This window comes from Rhipicephalus microplus, chromosome 6 (genome assembly GCF_043290135.1).
Source record: "Rhipicephalus microplus isolate Deutch F79 chromosome 6, USDA_Rmic, whole genome shotgun sequence".
In the NCBI taxonomy this organism is placed as follows: domain Eukaryota; kingdom Metazoa; phylum Arthropoda; class Arachnida; order Ixodida; family Ixodidae; genus Rhipicephalus; species Rhipicephalus microplus.
The window spans coordinates 165,989,483-166,006,064 of record NC_134705.1 but is presented as its reverse complement, the minus strand read 5'-3'; the positions used below and the strand labels follow the sequence as shown (position 1 = coordinate 166,006,064).

The 16,582-nt window shown below is 49.7% G+C and overlaps 1 protein-coding gene across 1 annotated transcript in view; it reads left to right on the top strand.

The window, feature by feature from the left end:
* Nucleotides 1–3,601: 3,601 nt before the first annotated feature.
* LOC119167192 (uncharacterized) overlaps nt 3,602–16,582 on the top strand; it is a 70,441-nt gene continuing 57,460 nt past the window's right edge. The window contains exon 1 of the mRNA XM_075866950.1: nt 3,602–3,741. The gene's annotated coding sequence lies outside the window, so the exon portion shown is untranslated. The remainder of the gene's footprint in view (nt 3,742–16,582) is intronic.

Sequence of the window (16,582 nt, the reverse complement as noted above, 5' to 3'; positions counted from 1 at the left end):
TCTAATTTGCAGGAATGGCATCACTAGTGATTTAATTCCAGAGAAGCAGCTTCAAGAAACAGAGGAAATGATGAGGAGGAGGACACGTGCACTGAAGCATTGCCACTCGCTGGCACCGGCCAGAAATCAGGCAAATATTAACTCGATTCTTGAAATTCCTTAATGAATTAGAGTTGGCAGTTTTTCGGAATTAACACTGCTCTTAATTATTTATTCATACCGATTAAAAACGTTTCACGTTTAGAGCGGCGAGTCGAAAGAGGAAGATGCGAAATCCGTTAGTCGAGAGATGTTTTCATTGAGATAATTCAAGCCACTAAACACATCCAGCTTCAATCTTTACTCTAATAAAGAGTAGCGAAGTAATGTTACAAATGCTTTAAAATGTAGCGCATGCCTTCGAAATTGTTCGGCTCAGGTGAACACAGCTGTCCAGTGTTCTCAGAAGTTAAAGGTTAGTGAATACAAAAAGTGTAATTCATTTTCTCTCTATCTCTCTTTCTCTGTATTTTTCTTAATGTTTTAATTGCCAAGTACTATTGTAGTTAGGACCGAGAGGTCAGAACACGCTTTCGCAGACAATGTTCGGTAGTGGGTGTGGGCCAGTTCAGAAGAACCAGCCGGCAGGCGAGCAAGGCACAGCAGGACCTGCGTCCCGGAATCTTCATGGCAGATCCGTGGCGAGAATTCGCTTCCTGGCAACGGCAGCAGCAGCAACAACAACGAAAACAACCGTTCGCCGTGTCGTCGACGTTGCAAAGCGGTGACGACTGCGACGGCGGCGTCAGCGCCACGGACAACGACCGAGGGAGCGGAGTCTCCGTCATGGCGCAGCCGGGCAGCGAGTACCGCGTCCTGCCTTCCACCACGGAGAGCATGCAGGTACAGTATGTCACAAGGGTTTTAACCGGGCTAGTTGTTACCCAACAGCAGACAACGCACTTTGAGACGCGGACGAAGAAGAGAAGCACGAAGACAACCCTGTCTGACAACGTGATTCAGTTGTTAAGATAGCGCTTGTCTTCGTGCGTCCTTGCTTCGTCCGTATCTCAGAGTGCGCTGTAAGCTATTAGGCAGTGTGTCAGGTCATTCTTGGCACACTCCAACTGGCTCGTATGTTGTGCCCTGATGTTGCGCGGCTCGATGTTGGCGACGCCTGCTGCTCCTTCACTTGCACGTGTGAACATAGAATCAGATATCGTTCTATATTCTGGAACTGGCTCCTCGACTCCTGTTTGTGTTTTTTCGCTGCCGGCTCACGCCTCTTTAAAGGGATCCTCAACGCCCACCTTTACAACCACCACCTTTAGATTGGAAATAACGTACCCTCGGAAAGCCTTGATGATACTGCACATTATCTTTCATGATAATGTCTGGAATATGACGTTCCGAGACCGCGACGTGATTGTGGGGCACACCGTAGTCAAGGGTGCCGGAAAATTTCGTCCATCTGGTCTTTTGACACGCACTGACATCACGCAATACAAGAACCCCTGGCATGTTCGTCTGTACAAAAATGACACCCGCAACCCCCGGGTCAGCAACAGGGCACCGTAGCCAGTGTCCCACTGAAGCGGAGTGCGTGATGGATCTGATGGAATTGGTATGGAACCGCCATGTTTATTCTATTCGTCGCGTTTCGGGAGCTGCAGTTACACGCCAATGTTATTAGCGAACAAAGCAGATTGGCGCTACATCGCGGAATCACAGACAGATGGGCGAGTTGATTTATGTTCGTATCGAAGAAAAATGGGAGGCAACGCTAGAGCGAATGCAAACGACGAGATGAAAAGAGCGCATGTGCTGTCCTGTCTTTATTTCGACATTTGTATTCGTTCTGGCGCTGCCCCCCTCCCCCATTTCTCTTCAGCGCTACATCCCCGGCAATGAAACCTGGCTCTGCACACAAGCTACACAAGACTGGAGGCCACTTGTGCCTCCTCCATTTCTCTTCAGCGCTACATCCCCGGCAATGAAACCTAGCTCTGCACACAAGCTACACAAGGCTGGAGGCCATTTGTGCCTTTCAAGACTCATTCAAACAAATGAAGACCAGGGCGTCTGTTCGATTCCAGGCCGCGTTTTGATAAGGCTGAAAGGTAAATGAAACATGTAGACAGTGTAGGTATACACGTTAACTATAATATAATTGTTGAGGTTTACCGTCCTGAAACCACCGTATGATTCTGAGAGACGCCGTAGTAGAGGCCTCCGGAAGTTTCGACAACGTGGTGTTCTATAACGTGCAACTAAATCTAAGCACGGGAATATCAACAATTTTTGCCTCCATAGAAGATGCGGCTGTCGCAAGGTATACGCGGTAATCAAACCAGGTAGTCAAATTTTTCGTAGCCGTCCGTTTAGGTGCTTCTTATAACTATATCGTGGTTTTGGAAGGGAGAGCATCCACCGTTACAACTATTAGGAAACGAAGAACAGATAAATCTATGCCGAAAAAGCAGCGCGAGGAAAGAACTTCGAGTGTGCGCGTCCGCGCAGAGCTCAACAAACGACAATTAGGAATCAGATCCGCGCCCTCGTGCTTAGCCGTGCGACATCTTGCCTGTTGTACTTTCATGGCAGACGTGGGTTTGTATTTAACGCTCGACAAACCACTCGCTTAGCCGGAAACTATGTTTTTGGGGCGAAGCTCTTTAAGCCGTGGGTGTGTACATGCATGACTCTCTTGGTCCGTGACCGCTTAGTTGTATGAGTCATTCAGCGGGTGCGGATGGACGGACGGACGAACGGTTAGACGGACAGATGGTTAGACGAACGGACGGACGGACGGACGGACGGACGGACGGACGGACGGACAGACGGACAGACAGACAGACAGACGGACAGACAGACAGACAGACAGACAGACAGACAGACAGACAGACAGACAGACAGACAGACAGACAGACAGACAGACAGACAGACAGACAGAGGATTCACTGTTTACCGATAAAACCTTTCGAAGCTTCGCCCCACTCATCATCATTCACTTCGTGAATACGCTGTAATTTTTCTTGTACGTTAGCTTATCTTGTTCGAACAACCCACGCAACAGACGCATTGAAAAGACGCACACACATGGACGTACGCGCGCTTTTTCATAAACTCTAGCCCTTTCCAATAGTCGCTTTCGTGAGCATTAAATGTCTACGCACACATTTAACTAGTGTCTAAACTACCTATCCCTCATGAAGGCGTTCGGCATCCAAAACAAACCAGGGAGAAATGTAGTGGACGTGATGTCGTCACCTTTTTGTATCTTTTCTCTTTTTCGCCTTTTTTTCCCGATTATTCGAAGTGTCGACTGAGTTATAACGTTCTCTCTCTCGGACTTCGGCCGCAAGCGCTGCCCTATTCCTGCTATAAGTGGATGGTCTGCGATCTGGTGTCAAGCCTTCGCCAGCGTGAATGCAATCCGCATGCGGCGCAATTTTACGGCGCGAGATTAACAACACGTCCTATATGGCGATTCTTACACACGTCAGAGGCACCAGCTATATTGTTCCGTGCACGCATTTGTGCGCATACGCTTCGGTGCTATCTCGTCGCCGAGCACTGTACCGCGTGCCACGCTCGGCAATACGTGGCGCTACCGTCGAGACCGGCGTGACGAATCAATCGCGGCCGATAACAGTCTGCCTGTACCGGCGAGGTGTTACCGGTGGTCAGATCCGTGCGGACACTGCTACGCAGCAGCCACAGACGCGTCTGGCAGACATCGACCGCTACTGACGCCGCGAGGTAAGGTCTCACTGCTACTAGCGAGACGTGTTTGGAAATAATTGTTGTTCAGCTTAGTAGTACACTAATACAATGTTCCTTTTGTTTCTTCTCTATGTTAGGGGATTTACTAACGTGGATACGATGAGTGGTGACATGGACGATCGCTCTTAGCCCTAGCATAAGATTAACGTTGACTGGAAAATGTGGGTGACGGTGTCTTTGTTACACATATCGCAACAAGAACCCATTACAAAAAGAGGATGCTTTTTTGGATTCGTTGTCCCTGGTAGCATCCCTTGAGTTGGGCCTGAGGCTGCACAACGACACATTGAAGATGAAAACTGGGTAATTTTGCCTTGTTCTGCAGTGAAAGAAGTGGCGAGTCGAGGTGTGAGGAAGAACGACTCTAATCATTACTTTGATTTCGATGGTTGTGCTCAATGACCCATCCATGGCCATGGAGGTCAGAGGGGCGAGACATGAGATACACGTTATCACCGGGAACGTAGAACTCGGGAGCAAGCGACCGCATTCACCGAGGTGAGCAAGCCTGTGGCTTCACTTCATCGACGGTAAAGACTGTTTGCGGATTCAGCCTATACTTAGTCGGCGTTGCAGAAGCCTTTATGGGCGTTGACAATGACGTGCCTAATGCTGGCTGTTTTCTCGCGTTGTCGCAAGGATTCGGAACTTGTTGGTAGTCCATCGTATGCGATGGATGGATGAGAATCTTGGAGAGGAATGATGGCTTATAGGTGTCAGGGCTGGAGTGTTTTGTAGGCGGCACTACCAAGTTGAAGAGGGGTGTAAGAGGACAGCATAATGCGACGTAGTTACGTTGTCGAGTTCAGCCGCCAAGAACCGTATTGGAAGACGGTCACGGTGAATGTCTCTCTCTAGGTGGGAGGTGACCCGCACATCCAATGACTGAAGGGACATGCCCGCCTTCGTTCACCATCGCGTCAGCGTACACAAAAGCAGTGTCATGGTGATATTTACAATTTGCAATGTGGCCAGAAGTATGCTCGTCTTAGTGGCTGAACTTGCACGCAGCGGCGGAAGTAACTCTCACTCCAAAAAGTGTGTCAAGCGAATGCGTTGGTCGCGGAGACCTGATCCAGAGTGTCGCTTCACTTACGCATGTGTCACCACACATTCTATCATAATATCTCATGCTCGCCTAAGATTTGGACTGAACTGCACTTGTGTCGTCGGAAATGCAACGGGTTAAGAACCAGCCAACCCATTTTGGAATGATTGTTTGCGCTAAGGCACGACATGTGCCTGAAGACAGAACAGCCGACAGTAAGTCCAGTTTAGCCACTGAAGCTTCTGGCAGTAAAAAAAAATCGCAGGTTGTAATATTTAGTGCAGTGGAACAGTTCAGTGAAAACTTTCCTTTGAACAGGGCGTGCCGTGATGGCTCTACAAAATACTGCGACCATCTACAAGGGCATGGATTATCAAAGGCGAAATATCGCGTTCCCAGTAGCCATGGATTTCACAAGTAGGACTGTGATGGTGGGCTTACAGCGACGACGAAATGGGAGGGGGAGGGGGGTGTCACGCCAAATGACCGTAAGGAGCGAAGGTTCCGGCTTATCTTGCGTAAGACGGTCGACGATGTTGACACAGCTTTTTGTGTGTGTGTGTGTGTGAACAGCAGTGAAAAGGCGAAGGAGAGTTGTGGCTGCTATTGCGAAGAAAGCGTGATGGCGGGCTAGCCAGACAACGAGGTTTTTGAAAAACGGGATGCAAGTCGACGTGCTGAGCCAGCGTTTTTCTATTATAAAAACGAAAAGCGAGTTGCGCAGTAGACGTGGTGTTCGTCCCTATACCTGGCATGAATTTTGTTGGTTGGGTTGTATTTTAGAGCTGAAAAGCAATTGCGTTTTATGGCAAATGAAGCGGGGAGATTGGCAATGGTGGCGACATGCTTGCTTCCAAATGGGAGCTGAACGGCTGACATGACGAGATGGGCAAGCCGCGTTCCGCTTGTGCAGGTGCACCTGTCATTTTGGAGAGTAGGGGCCACATTTCGCCACTGACAGGAGTACGAAGGGTAAAGCCCTTTGTGGGAAGAATATTTACTCGTGCTATCACAAAAGTAGATACAGCCACATGATCTGACGATTCGATTGATATGTGGAGTTTAACCTCCCAAAACCACCATATGATTATGAGACGCCGTAGTCCTGGAGGGCTCCGGAAATTTCGACCACCTGGGGTTCTTAAACGTGCGCTCAAATCTGAGCACACGGGCCTACATTTCCGCCCTGATCGGAAATGCAGCCGCCGCAACGGAGATTCGATCCCGCGACCTGCGGGTTAGCAGCCGAGTACCTTAGCCACTAGACCACCGCTTCGGAGCATGATCTGACGATTCGTCACGCTCTGTATTTAGGAGCACCAGTGCAAGTATATCGAGGCATGGCTACCGGAGGAGAAAGGTTCGCAAAGTGACAAAAGCAGGCCGTATGATTTCACTCCGGTAGCAAGAACAACCACCGGAGACGTCGAATACATTTAGAGGGTAACGACAATTATTAGACCAATGGCTCGTCATGCACTTCGGCAGTCAGGTTTCGTGGGCTGAACAAAGGAAGCGGGGGAGTGAGTCCAATGACGACAACGCGGGCGAGCGTTCCTATTTAACAGGCATTGCAAATGTGAAGCGTTTAGTCTGCAGTGCTATCGCTTTCATGAGCCGTCACTATAACAAGACGGCATCAACTTGTACGAAAGGAAGGCTGAAACATCGACTGAAGAGTGCACAAAAGCTGGCATCAAAAGTTGTACGCGAGACCTCTGGAGCTAGGCGGCCTTGAGCGCTTTATCAAGTGCTGGCGAGAGCACGCAACGAGCGTTACCTACCTAACGTCTATGGTGCATGATTGCCGCTATCCATTGATGAGGGTGGCCACAATGAAAGAGTGCAGCAAGCGAAGCTATTGTTTCGGCCAGTGTTCTGTTTTTGTACTTGATACCTTATCGAAATGAGTGATAAGAGTATGCAGATATGGTGGCCCACTGATTTGCTAATGGTACATACAATGACGCAGATCACCCAGGAAAGAGGGAACAATATTGATGTCACGATGATGTGAGCCGTGATTCTTGTGAGCAGTTTCGCAATTCCAACCTTAGCAAGTCATCCCTGCTTTGTTGAAGAGAGCGGGACTCATCTGGTTAGTCTGTCTGAAACGTTACGATGACACGCAGCTGGGCCGCAGGTGCGATTCATATGACTGCTGCAGCTTAACGACTGACGTGGCATGCAGTCTTCTTGAGTTCTTCTTGAGGTCTGTCTGGCAGCATAGCGCGTGCAGTACTCTGCAAATCTGGTCGCATGCCTGATCAGGCTACCACACTTTGTGGTTGTGGTATTGGCGTATTGTGATGATGGCGGCAAGCAACATGGGGACTGGCTTCACTCTTGTCACTCATTGGCATGCACATTTTACGTCATGAACTGCGCTGTACTGTATCTTTCCGAGGTAGCAGGGTAAACGCGTATTGGAGAAGAAAAAACTGGGAAACGTATGTGACGAGGGGCGGGTACAATTGCACGGAATTACCGACTAAGTACGAAAGGTGTAGAAGAATGACTGGAGTGACAAACCACTAGAATATCGCCTAACGGCTCACCCATATCGACCCACAATGGTGGCGATAACTGGCTATGACAAGCTCCGGCAAGGGGGCCATCCCCCTCGTCATGTTTCACCACAGCAAAACTCCAGCGTAAGCGAAATCCAGTGGCGTCGAAATGCGAAACACTTGTGTAGTCTTCTGTTTTAGAAGCACTTTCAAGCAACCCAGTTTGTCAAAACCAATCTGGAGAACCTCCAACGCCTTGCCTCTTAGAAATTGTGGTTCTGGTCCGTGAAAATTCCGAATATTCAAACTGAAGAGCTTATGTAATCTTGCGGGCACCGAGAATCTTGTGATGAAATATTTTAACCCGATGGGCACCGCCTGCACCAGCTGTAAAAACTTAAAGCTATCGCCGAGTCCTAAGGTACCACTCTGGTTGTCCGCGTCAATAAACACCCGCACAAGCGGCGCAGGGGCTTCACAGCAAGTACTCATTCTGGAACTCCCGATTCTCATGGTACGGTCAACTATAGGTACTTAACCATTGAGAAGATGTTGGCGATGATTGATGAATTAGGTGCTTGTGATTCAAGCGCAGGTAAGCTTGCTTGAATTTTTTTATCATTGGCTCGTATTCGGTTTGCTCGAAGTTTTGAGTTGCTATCGGCGTCTTTTGAGAGCGACCGCGGCAGCTTTGGAATACATTAACTGATTACGCGCGGAATACATGTTATACTGACCGCTTCGATCAAGTTCACGCGCGTTTTTAGCCTACAAAAGATCGTTTAATTACGGTACGCGTTGAGTGCGACGTTTCGCATTTCGGCGTGCGTATAAGTAAAAATTTCTCGTACTCTAGTGCAACTTTGAGTTACCTTCAGCTAGTACCTCGCTCGACCGGCTGTCTATTTCCGGGTTCGCCTACGACGCCTTTTCCGCCAGCGATGATTGAGGTGAGTTAGCGCATTCTCTTGTTCATCTTCAACCTCTAACAAGTCTTGTGTTTCTGTTTTTAGAATCATGGGAATGTCTTTTCAAAGCATTATATACAAGGCCTTATCATGTAAGTTGTTGTTTTATCCAATTACCTATGCGAATGTGTGGCCGAAACTGTCTGCAATGAAGACCAGGAGATTTATTTCACGAAGTGCGCAAATTGAAAAAAAAAAAGCTTTGACGTAATACAGATCATATTCGTTCTAACAGGAACATTCAGGGCTATGTAATCACTTTCTCGTGCAATATCTTCAGTTCGTGTGATATCAGCGCAATTATGACTGAAGCTCTTACATCAGAGCCAACATTCCCTTTAGCGGTCGTAATTTGCAGCGACATGGTGTTATCAGAAGTAATCGCTCATAGCAGCTGTTATGATAACATTCATGTTTAAATACGTGAGTACTCTTCATTAAGAACGAACATTAACACATGAGAAGTACGAGAAATTTTCGCGGTATAATCATCCTATGCCCTCACACGAGTGATTATTGCCATTGCAAAAAAAATCCTGCTATGCTGATTGAATACCTAAAAAAAAGGCGTTTTTCTTTTGGCTGGTCTCAGCTTTACGCGTATTATCGCGTATGTTGCCACTCATTGCCCTTAGCGCAGGCACGAGTCTTTCCAAAACTTTTTTCGAGGTAACAAGAACTGCCTGTTCGCGGAATTAGATGACCTACGAAAGTCATTAAAGCTTTCCAGTAAGCACAGGGGAAAATAACATCGTTGGGGAAGCGAAGCTGTCTCTTTGTGCGAGAAATATTTCTGCTAGAAGGTTGGGGCGATTGCGGAGAGCTCGCGTAAGATTTCAGTGCGAAGATTTCAGTGCGAAGATTTCAGTGCGAAGATTTCAGTGCGAAGATTTCAGTGCGAAGATTTCAGTGCGAAGATTTCAGTGCGAAGATTTCAGTGCGAAGATTTCAGTGCGAAGATTTCAGTGCGAAGATTTCAGTGCGAAGATTTCAGTGCGAAGATTTCAGTGCGAAGATTTCAGTGCGAAGATTTCAGTGCGAAGATTTCAGTGCGAAGATTTCAGTGCGAAGATTTCAGTGCGAAGATTTCAGTGCGAAGATTTCAGTGCGAAGATTTCAGTGCGAAGATTTCAGTGCGAAGATTTCAGTGCGAAGATTTCAGTGCGAAGATTTCAGTGCGAAGATTTCAGTGCGAATAGGTCAGTGCGAAGATTTCAGTGCGAATAGGTCAGTGCGAAGATTTCAGTGCGAATAGGTCAGCGTGAGGAGCACTTGGGACGAGCGCCGACTGTGTGTGTTTGTGGGGACTCGGGCAGCCTTTACACGCACACTGCTAGCGATTGGTTATACACACTACGAGCTTTGTATGCATTTTTATACACGATAGTTGCATGTGTCTCTTTAAAAAGGCACATAAGTTAGGAATTGGTCATGCACGCTAAGAACTTTCACTCTCTCTTTATACATCTGTGTTGTTTATTGTTCAACACTCTTGAGAGGCTCATCGACTCTTCAGAAAAAGCGTAAGGAACGCGACTTCAAAAAAAAAGTTGGTGCATGACTCTTTCCTAAAGAGAGGTAGACCCTCTAACGAGTCCCACACATGCGAAGCTCCTACGTATAAAAAGATGGTTAAAGGACGCAATCCCCCCCCCCCCCTTTACTGTGCGCTAAAAGCTCGTTACTTCACATTTCGCAAGACGGGGAGAACTGGTTGAGTAAACCTAATGCTTAATTACTCATAGTATACAGACAATAATAAATGCCTATCAACAATGTACTTTCACTTCCTTGAGAAATACTTAAATACTGTAACTATCTCGCATAAGAGCAGTACAGAAGCCTTGATTTTCGTAACTTACTACTTCGTGCAAAAGAAGAACCATGTAGTGACCTAACTAGAAACCTGCGCTGAACCGAAACCTTATTAAGCGCCGAAGCACAATTGTAGTTAATGACAACAGCTTTCCGTAAACCCGTCACCGTTTCGGCTGTCCGCGAACGCTGCCTTTGTTCTTTCGCGTCGTATATTGGGGGGTGATTCAGTGCTTGGCTATAGCCACTGTAGCTCGGTGTTCGGCGTGCATCGAGGATCATCGAAATAAACCGAGTTTCACCCGAATATGAGAGTTTGATGTCCTTGAAAAATGCACAAGATTGCGGGGACCAGAAAGCATGCCCAAATTGTGCGATTTTCTAAGTTAACGCGTCTAATTAACGAGCTTTTACTCTAATACAGGTGGTTGTAGGAGACCGGCTGGGAATATATGTAGACTTGAGATTCAAAATAGGAGATTGAAATTGAGCGCTTGTCTCGTGCACCTTTATTACTTCTCTTTGTTTCGCGCCCATTAAAAGCGTTCTTGCTGATGCATATCGAGATTGAACTTATCGTAGCAAGAGATGTACGCAAAACTGGAGACACCAGAAGCCACAGGTGCAACACCATGAACCTACTTGTTTGGCCCACGCAAAACTTACAAAAGCTGCTAAACTACTCAGTTTAGAATCTAGATGAAACTGTATGAAGTTTCCTTTGCCTTGACGAACTTTCGTGCATACGCGTTTGGTAAACAGACATTTCTTCTGGTTTCGCGTGGGCCAATTATGGAAGTTGAGTGAAGCGTCCTTGGTGTCTGGTGCATGCCGTCTCCCATTAGTCGTCTGATATGGCGTTATCATCACTTCGTTTATTGAACCAAACAATTAACAAGTTCTCTAAATTCATTATTATTTACAGCTGTTGTTCGACCGGAACTAAACGCACCGTCGCAACCGCAAGTCCATCCGAAGTGTCCCAGGATTGTTCGTGAAAATGGTTCTTCAATGTACCTGCAGTTGCGCCCATTAAATCGCATCTCTAACCTCATGAGGTGTTACCTGTTTGGTAATCAAGTGCCGTGGCTCAGTGGCTGCGGCTGCTCCTCAGGAAAGCGGTTTTTAGTGTTCTCTGCGTACCGTTGCGTAGTACCCATATTTCCTCTGTAAGAGTTGCTTCGGCGAAGTTTCTGCTTACGCCGTCGTAGCGTCCGAGACTCCGTCGCAAGAGCTTTTTAGCGCTTTTTTTTTCGTGTACCGTGCCACAGCGTCCATGCTCCGCGGTAGTTTTTTTTAAAGACGATAGTCTTTCTACGGGTACCTCGACGCAAAATTTTTTGTCCGTCTGTTCGTACATTTGTCTGTTTGTCCACTCCAAACTGCCTCAAAAATACTCCCAACGGCCAACCGCATCCACAGCGCCCACCAATATTGCTCAAGTTTCAGCGTTCACACTTGTGCGATTGTCAATTAGAAAGCAATTATTGTGCGATCTTCATTTTCGAAGATAGCTGCCACATAGCTGATGCGCTCGTTCGCCTTCGCTGCACGGATCGAGACACTCTAACGCAATAACATTCACCGATGTTCTCGCACAGAACATCAAATAAACGTTCTGCTCACTCTCTCTAGACGCAAGACTGTTGTCTTTCGACGACATTTGCAGTGAAACATGCAAATACGGGACCATTTTTTCCTCACGTGCCGTGCCCCAGCGTCCGCGTTCCTCAGTTCTTCCATGTGTTTCGCGAGCGCCATGTCGCAGCGTCCGCGGCTCTTTCGCAGGTGTTTTTTAGCGCTTTTTCTTTCGCGTACCATGCCACGATCGTCACGCTCCTTGGGAGGAGTTCTTTTTATTGTGTTTTCGAGCGTTATGTCACAGCGTGCGCGGCTCCTTCGCAGGAGTTTTTTAGTGCTTTTTTTCGCGTACCGTGCAACAGCGTCTACGCTCCTCGGGAGGAGTTTTTACCGCGTTTTCCGAGCGCCAGGTCACAACGTCCGCGGCTCTTTCAAAGGAGCTTGTTATCGCGTACCACGTCAAGCGTCCATGCTCCTCGGGTGGAGTTTTCAGCACGTTTTTCGAGCGCTATGTCATCGTATCCGCGTCTCCTTCGCAAGAGTTTTGGCGCTTTTTTTCGCGTACCATTCCGCAGCGTCTACGCTCCTCGGGAGGTTTTGTGTTTTCCGGGCACTAAGTCACCGCAGGAGTTTTAGCGCTTTTTTTCGCGTACCATGCCACAACGTTCACCCTCCTCGGGAGGAGCTTCCAGCGCGTTTTTCGAGCACTATGTCGCAGCGTCCGCGGCTCTTTCGCAGGAGCGTTTTTAGCGCTTCCTTTTCCCGTACCGGGAGGCGCTGCGAGCGCTCGATGGTGACGGACGCACTCCACATCGTCTCCGTAGATTTTCTGCTACTTCTGCGGACATCCACCTTGGTACCCCTGAAACTTGGATTTATCGTCACCGCCAAGTTCTCCGCTTCGCCTAGACAACACCTTCATCCAGGTGGGTCCAGTTTTGACAACTTGAGGGACATCCTTCACTCCCGGCTACAACGCCGCCTCGCTAAGGGCTCTAAGCCCGGCGATGGCGGCCGCCTACGTGGTTACGGGCTATGATCCTACCTCAAGCCAAGTACTGTCCATGGAGATTTCATCCTCCGAAAACACTATGCCATCAGAAGACGAATACCTCGACGACATGGTGAGACTGTGGCAACGCAAGCAAGCCAAATCAAAGTCTGCGTCTCAACAACAACGAGACGCCACAGCTGGCCGCCATTCCCCAGCCTTGCAAGGAACGCCGGCGCGCCATTCCTCCGGTAGTGTGCCTACCTCTGCTCCGTCCTCGCAGCCAGCGAAGCAACTTAAGTGGCGTCCGCGTCAGACTCCTCGCCTCTCTCGCGACGACTACATCGTAGTAGTGAAACCTCGCGTTCCCTGCGAGCTACGCACATTTGTCCCGGCCGATCGCGCGGGCGACGCCATCCGCAGCTACCTCGGCGACCGGACTACCACGCAAATTCAAGTGTGGCCAATCTGGGAACAGAACATCTTGGTCTGTAGCACCAACATTTTGCCTATGGCACAGCGACTCCTCGGGGACTTCCAGCTGCAAGTGGGGGATCAGCAGCTGCCCGTTCGAGGCCACGCCAAGGCACCAGGGGATACATGCAAGGGCGTCATCAACGTAAACCCTGCTGAAAGCCCGGAGAAAATAAAGTCTGACTGTATTGGCCTCGAGGTACTATCCTGGCGGTCCGCAAACTCGGAGATTCCGCGGCGGCGGTGGTGACTTTCGAGGGCACGAAGTTACCTCGCTTCCTCTTCTACCACTGCGTGGCGACGTATATCCGCGCCTACAAGAAAATGGTCCCTGTTTGTACCAAGTGCGGTACCATCGGCCATCGACCACCTCAGTGTCCTCACCCCGCTCCAACGCAGTGTGCCAAATGTGGAACCCCCGCACCTGCAGGTCTCAATACCCATGACTGCCACCCCAAGTGCCTCCTCTGCCACGGCGCCCATGAGACTAGGACCAGTGGCTGCACAACAAAATATCAAAAATATCGGAAACGCAAGCAGCCCTCAACATCTCCTCGAGGGACCACCTCATGTTCGTCACAGCCAGACAGCAGCACCAACCTGCATCATTCGGCTCCACCACTCCACGCCGACACTCAAGCATTCCAACCGCTCGAAGCACCAGCGGCGGTACCTCAGGTGAGCAGTTGGGCAGGGAAAGTTGCTTCTAAGCCTCTCTCACCCCCTTCTGTCGATCCTCTTTCTCCCGAACTTGCGGCCCTTCGCCAGCAAGTTGCGGCGCTTCAAAAGCAAAATTCTCTTAACTAAACAACTCGAACTCTTAAATAAGCGACTTCAACCCCAACAACAGTGTACTGCAAGGCCATCCAGTATTGCCTCCTCTGTCCAGGCGGCTACGCCAGCTACGTCCAAGCTTAGTCCTCGCGCTAAGTCCACTCCCATTAAACCGCCGGTTCAAGCAGCCATGTGTACTCCAGCACTCGGAACCGGTGCCACATCTACTCCAGAAGCTCTTGAGGGTCCTGGGGCACCTCAGGTTCTCTTGCCCGCTAACCAAACTCTCCCTAGCGAAGAGCGCACCCCGCGCGTAGAGGAATGCCTCACGCGCGTCGAAGCTTTGATTAATCACCTCCTCACCAGCTTCTTGGTCCAACGCATAGTAGTAGAGGTTACCCAGGCTATTCAAGCCTGGGCAATCACCCAGTTTCAACCCAAGGCATCGCGTTCCCGCTCCTGCTCGGCGAGCAGTGAGGGTACAGTTCCACGGCGTCGTCGTAAAGTGGCTACCACCACCCCGCTGTCGAACAATCCGGCCTCCGTGCCCCTCCCTGCCTCTGAGGATTCCGAGCGGGACATAGAGGACCAAATAAAAAACCTAAGACAGTCACGATGGCTACCAATCGTACGTCCCGTTCAAACATTGCGTCTAAATTTGAGATCATACAGTGGAACCCTGGAGGCTTCGGGAACAGGCGAAAGCGTTCACATCTTTCTCTTTTCCTCAGCTCACTTGGCTCTCAGCCGGCCGTCTTGGCGCTCCAAGAATCTGGCCCTGCTCCATCCCTTTCTGGATACTGCTCCTATGTAGGCGGCACCACCACATGCCTCCTCGTGCATAAAGCTTACACGGCGATACAGGTTGACCTCGATCTGGATCTTCCTTTCGACTACTGCATGATATCAGTGCTGTCTCAGCGGAGGGGCCAACCATCAATACACATATTAAACGGGTACTGTCCCCCTCGCCTTGCGAGGGCTTCGTTTGCGCATCTCTTCCATCGGGCGCTGCGTATAGCGGCCCGACAACCACTCGTGATTGTCGGGGACTTTAATGCCCCCAGCCCTCACTGGGGTTACCACTACGAGAAGGCCCGGGGCAGAGAGCTCAAGGAGCTCATTTCCTCGCTGAGCCTGACGCTTCTTACCGATCCGGCACAACCCACACGTTCCGGCAACTCGGTCACGCGAGACACATGCCCCTACCTCTCCCTCACCCGTCACATCCGCGATGCTACATGGAAAAATTTAGGCGAAACCCTAGGCAGCGATCACTCTTTACTCCGCATTTCGTTCACACCGCGGCAGAAAATGCGCCAACACTGGGGCCAAGCCCGTTTCACCGATTGGACTCAGTTCAGAATGCAACCATTCCCCGCCGGCCTCTCCTCGACCGAATATGCAGCGTGGGCATCATACGCTCTCCATATGAAGCAAGCGAACACTCGCACCCTTGCAACCTCTAATTTGACTCCTGCAATCGATCCACACCTCCTACATCTTTGGCACGCTCGCCGCGGGCTCGTAAGGCGCTGGAAACGCACCAAACTTAATCGGAAACTTCGCGCTCGCATTGAGGCGCTCACTGCAGAGGCGGCCGCACACTCCGCATAACTTTCCGATGCTAGCTGGGCAGACACCTGTTCGAAGGCTGCAAACCAGATGAGCTCTAAGAGTGCATGGCGACTCTTTAGAAGCCTTCTCGATCCCTTCACCACCAGGGGAGAAACGCAACGCCAGCTTCACCGTGTTCTGCATGCCTTTCAGGGCACTACGGATTAACTCGCGCGAGAACTTTGTGACCGCTACATCTGCTGCACAATTGATCCCGCAGGCCCAGCATATACGTATTTCGGCGCCCCTAACACCGACCTCGACGCCCCATACACGCTTTCTGACTTACGATTTGCACTCACGAAAATGCGACGGGGCACGGCCCCTGGACCCGACGGAATCACAGTATCGCTCCTGGCAAATCTTCCCGACCAAGCACACCTCTCGCTACTCCACCTTATAAATTTGATATGGGACGGCTCTCCACTTCCAACGGAATGGACCACATTGGTCGTGACATTCATTCCCAAATCGGCAAAGTCCGTTAGTATTGAGGCACTGAGACCCATCTCACTTACGTCTTGCGCAGGCAAACTCATGAAAACCATGGTTCGCGAACGCCTTTCCGCCTACTTGGAGGCCAGGAGGACCTTTGCCGACACGATGTTTGGCTTTCGCCTGCATCTGTCGGCGCAGGACGTCTTGCTCCAGCTTCAACACGATATTATAGAGCCGACTACTATGCGCCATAACGATAAAGCCGTGCTCGCTCTCGATCTCCGCGGGGCGTTCGACAACGTCAAACACAGCACTATACTCACTAACCTGTCTACCACAGACTGCGGGAAGAAGACTTTCAACTACATTCGCGCCTTTCTATCACATCGCCCCGCCTTCATCCGCCTAAATTCTACCGAACACGGCCCGTACTTATTAGGCACGCGGGGTACACCTCAAGGGGCAGTCCTGTCTCCTCTGCTTTTTAACCTGGCGATGATAAACCTCCCCTCTCTTCTAAGCGAGGTCGAGGGAATACAACACGCACTATATGCAGACGATATCACAATCTGGACCAACACTGGCTCCTTAGCGCAAATAG